The following is an 11,402-nucleotide window of genomic DNA, read 5'->3' as shown; positions in this document are numbered from 1 at the left end:
GACCCCCATCCACTGTGTCATAGCAGACTTCCTAACCCATTTTCTCCAATGATCCCTGAGTCACAGATGCAGGGACCGTGGTGTGGACGCATTGATTAGGGCTGGTCTCCTCGCAGTCCTGTGATCTCTGCATTGTGTTGAGCTGGGGCTTCCTTTGATTCTGTACAGAGAGGTTTATTTGAGGAGGGGTGGTAGCTACACCATCCTGTAGGTATAAGAGTAAGATTAGAATATAGGAAGAGAACTATTCTGGTCTAGCAAAGTGGTGGTAGTGGCTTCTTCTCTAGGCTCCATGTCTGTACTAATCCTGAGAAGCAGGCTAGGTTTCTGGAATGCTTTCCCCACTGTTCAGTGAGCTTTAAGAAAAGGCTGTTGTCTTCTGAGCAAATTAATTCTCATTCACTCTTTTTTTTCCTGCGATTATTTTCTTACATGGAAAGTTCCCCTTAAAGAAAATGGCGCCTCCCCTTTTTTGTAAAAGAAACTTTGGTAGGCGAGATGCAAGCCAAGTGAACGAAATTGGATCTGCATGTGTCACAGCATCTCAAGGATTCCTATCTGAGAATGGAGGAAAAATGACAGTCAGCAACCAGCCTGTGTCTGCTGCCACTGTGATACGCTCACTCCCAATCCAGCTCTGGAACTTGACAGTCAGACAGCCTTTTCCAGCCAGTTAATTTCATTTGAAGAATATTCCATGGGTTCGTCTTTGATTCCTCTTTGGACTTTGAAGTTTATTTCTGTATTTCTAGGCTCCCTTCAAACGATGATACACCCCAGCTAGGAGCTTGCACAGCTAAAGGCAGGCAATTTATGGTCAAGTTCTTTCAGGCCCCTCTTTCATTAAGTTCTAGGGGAAGGTTTCATACTGAGCCTCGGTGTGAGCTCAGCTGGCTGCCATGGTCAGGGTTTTGCAAGAGAAGTGTGAGCAGATGGAATTGTTTGGGCTGCAGAAGGTGACAGGTGTGCCTCTCTCTGAGAGCATCATGGCTCCTGTATGGCCATTAACCTTAGTAGGTTCCATTGCCTTCTATGAGTTGTACTGGAATATTCCAGTGGTTCCAGATGTTAAAAAACACAGGAGTTTAAGCATAGACTCAGAGCAAGACTCATGCTGGTAGCTGTTGACATTTCTCTCAGGATTGTCTAGGTAGCTTCTTTGGGTTAAATGGTTCTTTAGGCTGTTATGAGTGCTAGGCTATGGATGCTTTGGGAGCTATTTGAGTCGTAGATGATAGAAACAGACACTCTAGTCATTTTCCTTCCCTGGGGTTTGGCCTGTGATTCAGGTGAGCAAGGCTCAGGTGCTGTGAGACACATCTACCCTGGACTTGCTTTCCATCTTTCTCAGCCCCTTTCCACCATCCGGACCCTGCCCCAAGGAAGTCTTCCTGTCTGAACCTGAAGCTTCTCTTGGCCATGGACATACGACTAACTTGCATGACTGGATCCCCAAAGTGCTGTTGGAGATATGACCTTACAGGGGTCCCTGGAGCCTGCTGCCAATCACCTTAGTTTACTGGGAGAGCTCCAGGTCAGTGAGAGCTCCTACCCCTTTCACCACAATGGTGGATCATGTCTGGGGAATAACACCAGAGATTGTCTTCTGGCTTCCACAAGTACACACATGCACACAAGCATCTGGACATACTCATGCACACACACAAAAGGGAAAAAAAGAGCCTTAATGATCTCAGAGCCTGCTTCCTTCACCTTATTACATCTTCAGGTCAGTTGGTTGAATAATTGATAAGTACCTGTTTACATCTGGAGATGATGGGAAATAAAGGGAAGAACAAACATGTACATACAAATACATGCATAAAATAGTAACCCCCCACACACACATGCCAAAACCGTCCTACATGATTGTGGTGCACTGAGGGGGCCTGAGCTAGCTTGAATAGAATGAAGACCCTGCTGTGAATTGCATCAGATTGGCTCCTGTCTCTTTTGGGGGGATCACTAACATCCCTGGCACAACATCCTCAGAGGCCAGTAGAAAGGCCTTGAATCCCTTCAGCTGGTGTTAGAGATAGGCTGTATGTTGCCTCATGTGTACACGAGGAATGGAACTCAAGCCATCTGCAAGAGCAGCACCTGCTCCCAACTGCCGAGCCTTCGCTCCTGCCCTTGGACATCTCTTTATACTCATGCACATGAGAAACAATTTTTCATTTCACTTTCAGTAACCTCAGGAAAGTTCCCACTCTAGGAATGCATGTGAATAGCTACGCTGTAGTTTCTCTTCTATCATAGAACATCATCTCACAGGCCAATAGTGAATGCTTAGTTTGTTTAAAGTCAGAAATGACCACATATATACCTTCTGGATAATTTACTAGAGGTGAAGTGGTGAAACCACAGGTATGTCAGCTTCATGTTCTCAAAGTGACTTCCAAAGCATCCCTCACCAAGTTTGCATGTGGGCCAGCAAGATGGCTCAGAGGAGACAGGTGTTTGCCTTCCCCCTCCCCCCAATGTCAGCCTGATGATCTCGGTCAGTCCCTGGAACCCATGTGAAAGAGAAAGGGGAGAATAGATTCTACCAGGTTGTCCTCTGACATACTGACTTGTGATTTGGCACAAATGCCCCACCCCCAATAATGATGAATAAAATTTGAAGAAAAAAAGGGTCTATCAATTTGCATGGCAGCAGCATATGAGAAGTGTTTTTGTTTCTCTTCTCAAATATGAACAAACTACTTACTGATCAACAGTCCCGTGAGAAACTAGACTTTGACCTTCATAACTTGGGTTCTACGTTGTAAACTTCAGCGACAGATCAGTGGGCCACTAACTCAGGTTCTGTGAACGTGGTTAATTTTTCCTGCTGTCTGCCCCCATCCAATTGTTCTCTGTCCTGTTGTGATGTGCATATCTCTGTTTCTTTTAAAAAGTTGATACTTCTAAGACAATTTCATTTGGCTTCATCACAAAACCTTTTGACTGTGCATTGAGGGTGTTAGCAGAGTGCATTTAAATGCTTACCTCAGTGCAGCTTGTGAGCAGCCAGCCTGCTGCTTCTGGGATCTATTTCCCATTACTGAAGGAGATTTGTAATGTTTGAGTATCTTCCTCCATGGAGCTGTCACTGTGGAAAGGAGATAAAGAACATGGGCCAATAAAAAAAAAAAAAGAGCATACCCTGGGGCCTTATGAGTTTTGAAGGAAGAAATTCTAATGTGGAAACTCAGAATGAACATAGAATAAAGCAAGAATTAAGCTCATGTGTGCAATATTCACTACTTGGGCTTGAATCTAAATCTTTTCCTTTCTGACCTATGGAAGAATCATTGCAGTTCAGTTCTGTTGCTAAACCCTTTCATTTTTCTATCTATTTGTCAAGTAATATTTAAAACTGTGGAAATATTTGGTATCATTGTACAAAGATTTGTCTTTAAGAGTAGGAATGTGCATAAAATCATAGTTTATTCAAAAAGGATTCTGGATTGGGGTTATAAGCTGAATTAAAGGTTTTAGATGATTTAACTCAAAATCAGGTTTATAACTTTGACCACTTTGGTATTATTAGTTCCATTACTTCATAATTTAATCTCTCAGGCCTAGATAAAATCTTAATCTTGTGCATAATGTCTGTTCTCAGAAGGTGAATTCATTCCAGCCAATAAGGGGCTTCATCTTAGGGGACATGAACAACATCTCCTAGTACCAGCCTCTGTATCTACTGAAGTCAACCTGGGGCAAGTATGGGTACACGCTCAGCTTCAGCAGAACTCCGAGGCTACACAGTGAGAGTGGTGAGGGTGCCATTTCTCCAAGACTCACTCTTTCATGTGTCATGGAGGCCACAGCTCTCCTCAGTGGCTGGCCATCACCAGTGACAAGGCTCTCTTTCCCTCATTCCTTACAGCTGTTCTTCCTAAGTGGGAGCCTTCGGCGTGGTCTTAATTTTTCTATCATGGTGCCCTTGTTGCTGCTCCTCAAAGACACATTCCCTTGCCTAAGGCTCTGTTCTTGTTCTAAAGGCTAGTTAGCCAGATGCATGGTCACAATTTAATGCAATTAGGAGGCAAGGAATCTGACTGGGAGGTCAGAAAATGATGGGGTGTCAGCATTATCTTCACACCTTGCTCCTGGAAGTGGATTTGTAAAAGTAACTTTCATCTGTCTGACATAATTGTCATCTTGGAAGCTTACTGCTTAATCAGCTCATCCTTTCTAGCTCTTTCTGAACTCTGACTGGATTGTTCAACTCAGTCGCTCTGGCTCAAACTCCTCTCCTAGCTGACTGATTCAATCTGGCTTCTCTCAGCTTCTCTCCAAATTTCTCTGTTTGGCCTCAAACTAACTCCAGCAATTTGTTCAAATCTTCTGACTCCTTATTTTCTGGCTTCACCTACCTCGGCTAACCTGCACTGAACTGTGTGAACTCACGAATGAGCTCAACTGCCTCCACTGACTGAACTGAACTCAACTGCCCTCCAATCAGATCTCCCTTCCAAACATCCCTGCTTCCTTCTACAAACCAACCTTGCCTACATTGCTTGAGATTAAAGATGTGTACTGAGGGGTATCTATATTCCAACCAGATCATACTGTAATTCAAGACATGTCTGCGTTTTAACAGGACCTCATAAGCCTAGAAGGTCATTGGATGTCACCTCTTGTCAGATCAATTTAATCTCGTCATGTTGCTGGATTAAAATTCCTCTACATAGATAATGTCTCACAGATCTGGGATGGCTCCTGGGAGCATTAGGGAACAAAACACCCATGGAAGGAGTTACAGAGACAAAATTTGGAAGTGTGACGAAAGGATGGACCATCTAGTGATTGCCATATCCAGAGATCCATCCCATGATCAGCTTCCAAACGCTGACACCATTGCATACAATAGCAAGATTTTGCTGAAAGGACCCAGATATAGCAGTCTCTTGTGAGACTATGCCAGGGCCTAGCAAACACAGAAGTGGATGCTCACAATCAGCTATGGAATGGATCACAGGGCCCCCAATGGAGGAGCTAGAGAAAGCACCCAAGGAACTAAAGGGAACTGCACCCCTATAGGTGGAACAACAATATGAACTAACCAGACCATGGAGCTCTTGTCTCTAGCTGCATATGTATCAAAAGATGGCCTAATAGGCCATCACTTGAAAGAGAGGCCCATTGGACTTGCAAACTTTATATGCCCCAATACAGGGGAACGCCAGGGCCAAAAAGGGGGAGTGGGTGGGTAGGGGAGTGGGGGGGTATGGGGGACTTTTGGTATAGCATTGGAAATGTAAATGAGCTAAATACCTAATAAAAAATGGAAAAAACCCACTTGCTTGTTTTCTTTAAAAAGCACAGAAATGTGAGCTCTAATCTGTACATGTGTCTGGAGACAAATTCCTGGTATCTAGTATTGCTTTTCTCCATAGTGATAATGGCAGAGGGGGTTGTATTAAGTAACTCTTCCTTCCATGATCTCTGATTATCTTCCTTCCTTTCCCACATGTGAGCCCACTATCCTATTGGCTTCCTTCACCTTATTTCTCTTCTTTTCTGTACCTACCTGGTACCTCCCTCCTTTTTACTAGTTGCTCTCTGCCTGTCCACTATTCCTCCAAATCCTGCCTCTGGCTAACATTCTATACTATGCCAGATCTCTTCCTGTGTTGTGGGGCATCATGGCTACTCTTTTCTCAGTTTGTTGCCAATTTGTATCAAGTAGATGTTGTGTATAACCAATCAACCTCACACTAATATCTAGAGCAACAATTTCACCAACTGACCATTTAGGCTGATTGGGAGGGTTCTACTTACTTCCGAGGATATATTTATGAATTTATTTCCATTTATGAGGATTTATTTTCAACCCTTGGTGCTATTGGTGGGGTAAACCAGGTATTCTTGGTTGAAAGAGCTCTCCGGCTGGAGCAGGTTCTCTAGGCTTTAACTCTACATGTCAGTTGCAAAACTCCTCATTGTCACAAGAACATCCAGGGCATAGAGGATGGAGGGGCAGTAGAAACAATGTTTGCTCCTAGTTGAAACATGAGTTCTTACTTAGCACAATTCTGGGAGGAGAAACGCATGTAGATATATGGTTAATGAATGCATATAGCTTGACCCGTTCATGAGTATCTTCCAGAGGCATCAGGCACATACTGGATGTGTCTTTAATAGGCTTCTACCAGGACGAGTATTTCAAAAGACAGTGCAAGAAGAAAAGAAATCATGTTGCCCTTTGCTGACCTGGAGAAACAAGGGGATCTGCTGATTAGCTTGAACAGTATGCTTGGTTGTTCAACAGGCGTTCGAAGTTTTCTTGAGAGACAGAACCTAAACTTCCTTTTCTTCTGCTCTTTGTGTAAATTGAATCTTTAACTTGTTTTACCCTCATAAGTCAAACTCTTATTCTTATGCTTTATATGTAAGAAAGAAATAGTTGTAAAACCTTTGAAATCGTAAATTATAGTATCTGCACTGCAGGGAAGCAGAAAAGCCTGTGTCTTAGATGTGAATGAATTGGACTAGGGTAGTTTACTGATATGTTCAAATGTATGTAACATGCGGGGGGTGGGGGGGAACAAAAAAACTCTTCTATACCATGAACTGGAGAAAATGTCCCAGTGCACGAAGAAAAAGAATTATACAGGCATTTGTTATCATTACATAATATTGAGTTTAAAATTAGTATTTGTAAATCACCACTGATTTTTTTTTGACTTATAGCTTTTTAGATTTTTGTTTGATTCACACTATGCAGTTACTTGCTAGTTTCTTGCTCTTCAGAAAATAAGAAGCCTACGCCGTTTCTCCCTTCCTCCCTTCCTCCTCTCCTCACTTCTTCCCCCTCCAGCCCCCGTCCTGCTCTCCCACCTGCTGCTCTCTGCCACAGTTCAGATTCGATACCGATATGCACTATTAATAAGATTCTGAGAAGAACTTGAGGTGGCCCGTGGCCACTCTTTCATTTTTCTTGTCAGAAAAGTAGTTTACTTCAAGCTGTAACTCAAAGTTACTCACCTCCATCCCAGCCTGGAAAGCTGCTATTTCTCTTGCTGCTAGGCCGGTAAAGTGAAGCAGTTGCTGTGAAAGAAGAGGTTAGGGAAGAAATGTGGGAATATCATTACATGATTTGCCGTGTTGTATCTGCGTGGTGACAAAGAACCTGTAACCCCTTTCTGGACACGTGAGATCCTAATAGATAAGAAAAGAGAAGTTTCCCATGTCTACCTTATTAGTGTGTTCATTGGACAAAGGTATGGGTTTCCTAATTACATTTTTATTCAGTTACTGTGATGGTTTGTATATGCTTGCATCAGGGAGTGGCACTATTAGGAGGTGTGGCCTTGTTGAAGTAGGCCTGTCACTGGGCTTTAATATCCTAGTCCTAACTGCCTAGAAGTCAGTATTCTGCTAGCAGCACTCAGATGAAGATGAAGAACTCTCAGCTACTCCTGTACCATGCCTGCCTGGATGTTGCCATGTTCCTGCCTTGATGATAATGAATTGAACATCTGAACCTGTAAGCCAGCCACAATTAAATGTTGTCCTTGTAAGAGTTGCCTTGGTCATGGTGCGTGTTCACAGCAGTAAACCCTAGCTCAGACAGTTACATTATGTCTTCTGATCACACCCATTCCTCTTCACCCTCCTCCATCTCTGTCTCCTCTACTAATCTACTTTCTCTTCCCAAGTAGTGTGTTTGTATGTGTATAATCCCAGCTCCACATTTGAGAGAAGACATGAATCGTTTGTCTTTTTGAGTGTGATTCAGTTTTCTTAATATGAGGCATTCCTAATTTTGTTTATTTTACAGAAAATGGCATAATTTCACTCTTTATTGTCAAGTGAAGACCATATCTTCTTTATCTGTTTCTGCTTTTGAAAGACTAGTCAGCTGTGGTGTGCATCCCTGTCTGAAACCTGTACTTTCCATGAGGATGTATTGCAATAGTGATACTTCCCTACATGCTCTGGGCTGATTCATCTAGTCATTTGTTATTAAATTTTCAGAATGAGGCTCTAGGCTCCAACCATTCAGAAATTGACTAAATTTTGAAGTAGAGTCTTTAAAGAGTTGGTTTTAAAATGACAGTGTTAGTATTAGCCCTGCCCCAATATGACTGTATTATTACAAGGAGATACGTGGAGAAGACTATGTATGGACTTGTAGAGAAGATACTATGTGTAAGCCAAGGAGAGAGACCTCCCAGGAAAAGCCACTCCTGCAAACCTTGCCCTGTATTTCCAGTCTACAGGTCTATATGGCAATTTATTACTGCCGTTTAAGCTGTGTGGTCTATGACATCTTGTATTGTAGAGGCCCTGGAAAAGAGAGGTACTACATGGCAAATCTCACAAGGACTGTGTTCTAAGAGACTTGAATATCTTACTATGACCCTGCATGGTGGTTTGAATGAGAATGGTCCCTATAGCTTCATGTGTTTGCATCTTTGGTTCCCAGCTGGTGACCTCTTGGAAAGACTAGGAAGTGTGGCCTTGTTGGAGGATGTGTGTCACTGAGGGTGGGCGTTGAGGTTTGAAAAGCCCATGCCAGGCTCCAGTCTCTCTTTCTGCCTTCTGGCTGTGGGTCTGAATGTTAGATCTCAGCTACTGGTACAATGCCATGCCTACCTGCCAGCCACCACATTGCCCCACTAGATGATGATGGGTTCTGACTCTGAAACTGTAAGCAAGCCAATTAAATGCTTTCTTTTATAAACAGCTCTGGTCATAGTGTCTATTCCTAGCACAGAACAGTGACAAAGATACCTCTCAGTTTGTTTCCACTACTGTCTCCTGACCAACTCTAGAGATTAGAAATAAGAATAAGGAAGGTGAAGACATTCCCAAGAGAGAACAATTTGACTTATAATAGAATTAGAGCAGACATAGATTTTAGAAGAGAAACCTCATTGTTACAAATTGTGAATTTTATAAATTATTTTATTTCAATGTTAGGAAATAGGCAGGATAGTGATTCATGCCATTTTTTTTAAATCATCCCTCTTAGAACTTGATAAGAAGACAGTGATGAAAGATGAAATAAATGTCCTTATGCTCTCAACCTCTCACATTGGTATTGCTTGGTGCTTTCTGGCAATGGGACCCCATGGACTGGTGTCACTGGGTCCAGTAAAGTGAGGAATACACAGATTACTGTTTGGTATGGCGGTATAGTGGAACTTGGTGGATTGGTGTTGTTTGCTGAAGCAGAATGAAAGCCTTGTCTTTCCGGATTGGCATTTGGTCAAACCCCAGAATTCCTCTGAAGTTGTCAAAGAGACTTAAATTGGTTCTCTGAGAACTGATGTTGTCCCTCTCTCAGCTCTGAAGACAGTTCGATGACTGTGTGTCAGCATGTAGAGCTACAGTATATCACTCATGGGTGGCTGATGTCCCAGGGACTCTGCTAACTGTGTTGATTTAAGAAGAAACTAAAGTCTGAGTTCAGAAATGCTGTTGGCCTTAAGCTAATAATGTTTCTGTAGAAGAAAAAGTAGTTAAGAATCAGGAACAGTATAGGGCAATTAAATCATGTAGATTTACAGAAAGAAGAAAGGCCAGGGGCCTCCAGGCAGTTCTGCAGCATGCCAGGATCTGGGCAAGCATCAGACACTTCGTGAAAGAGTGCCTTGACCTCTCTGAGTCACTAAGTCCACAAACTGAATTTAGAGGGAAAGATTTAGATGCCAGAAAAGGAAGAGGAACTTCCCAGGGTCCCGAGACTAGGTGGATGTTGGTGATTGCATCTGACTTTGGCTTTTGATGTGAACACATCTTTTGGTAGTGGTTCAAGGGCATCAGACATAAGTAATGAAACAGGATTGTATCTTTTCAACTTTTAAAAAAATCTTCCCTAGAGCCATAAGCTGTCCTTAGAAGTAAGCCAGTCTCACGAACTACATATTAATGGGAGCATGAAAGAAATCCGAGGAGCTGACTGGGGGCACGGATGTTCACAGAGTGGACTGCAGCTTTGATGAGATGTACACACTAAGCCATTTAGTTTGTTGACATTGAGTTGTAGCTCCTGTCCCTGCACTCATTGCAGTGTGTGGGTAACTGCAAATGGATTTATGCTCAAGTGTTTTGGCCCCGTTGCTTCCTTTACTTACAAGTTTGCTTTATGCTATCTACCATTTGTCTCCTTGGAATTCTTCCAGTTCAGTCCAGTGTGACTACACTGAGTAAGTAGGGGCCACTTCAGTCTAGTGTGATACACTGAGGTAACTGAGGAGTTGCATTTGCCTTCTTTTTAAAAATACTTTTTATTCTATGTATAAAAGTGTTTGCCTGCATGTGTGTCAGCGCACCATAGTGCCTAGAAAGGCCAGATGAGGGCATCAGGTGCCCTGGAGCTGGAACTACAGGTAGCTATGACTGCCATGCTGGGAACCAAACCTATGTCCTCTGCAGGAACACCAAGTGCTCTAAACCACTGAGCTGTCTCTCTGACCTTTGGCTCACTTTTTATGCCAAATCTCCTCAACTGTGAACACATCATTGTGGCACATCATTTCCCAAATGCACTGTATAATATATATGATGGTGGTCCTGGAAGGTTTTTAATAAAGATGAAACATTTTCCCCCCTGGTGAGATGACAACTGTCTCAGTGTCATAGTGAAAGCCATCACTGATTGGTGATGCCTCATGAATACAATTGTGATACTGGTCTAAAAATTGTGATGCCTATAGTATGAAAGTACAAGAATATAAGTACATAGAGGCATCATACTTAATGAAGGTCACAAGCAACTGTGGAATTACTGTATTAGATGTTTTAGAATATGCTCTATCTATCTATCTATCTATCTATCTATCTATCTATCTTTCTATCTATCATATCTATCACCTATCCATCCATCCATTCATCCATCTACCATTTCTATCAACCTGCTGAAAAACACTGTCTTCTTATGCTAGATGCCACCTCATCCTTTGCCTCCAGAGACCACATCAAATGTTGTCCTATACCTGCAAGGTTTATGTAAGTGCATGCTGCGATGCTCAGTGAATGAGGGACTGATGGGAAGCCACTGTCCAAAATGGCTCCCATCATTGAGTGCTCCATAACTAATGGTTTTAAAAATATTACATAATAAGTGCTCATATGTAAGATTTGAGTAGTGATCAAACATTAAAACTCACACCAAAATGTATGCCTGCTAATTTTCTCTGAAAAAATTTAAAACAGTACTCTTTCGTGGGTTCCTGAGGCTTGTCAGGTACTATCCAGCCACTTATCTCTGGTATTCACAGAATTCCTCATCCTCAGAATTAGCATCTGTAGTGCCTTCGTGCCCTGTGAGTGTGTAATTAATTATCCAGAACAGGGTGTTTCTCTTGAGACAGAACCCTGACTTCTCAAGACCTTGTGAACATTTCTTTCTTCTTTTTCTATCTGTATTTGTCTGTTAGAGCTTGTTTTTGAACTTTATA

Source organism: Mus caroli, unplaced genomic scaffold, assembly GCF_978045245.1.
Source record: "Mus caroli unplaced genomic scaffold, Mus_caroli_1 scaffold_16, whole genome shotgun sequence".
In the NCBI taxonomy this organism is placed as follows: Eukaryota; Metazoa; Chordata; class Mammalia; order Rodentia; family Muridae; genus Mus; species Mus caroli.
The sequence above is the reverse complement of the archived record's forward strand: the minus strand, read 5'-3'. Positions refer to the sequence as shown.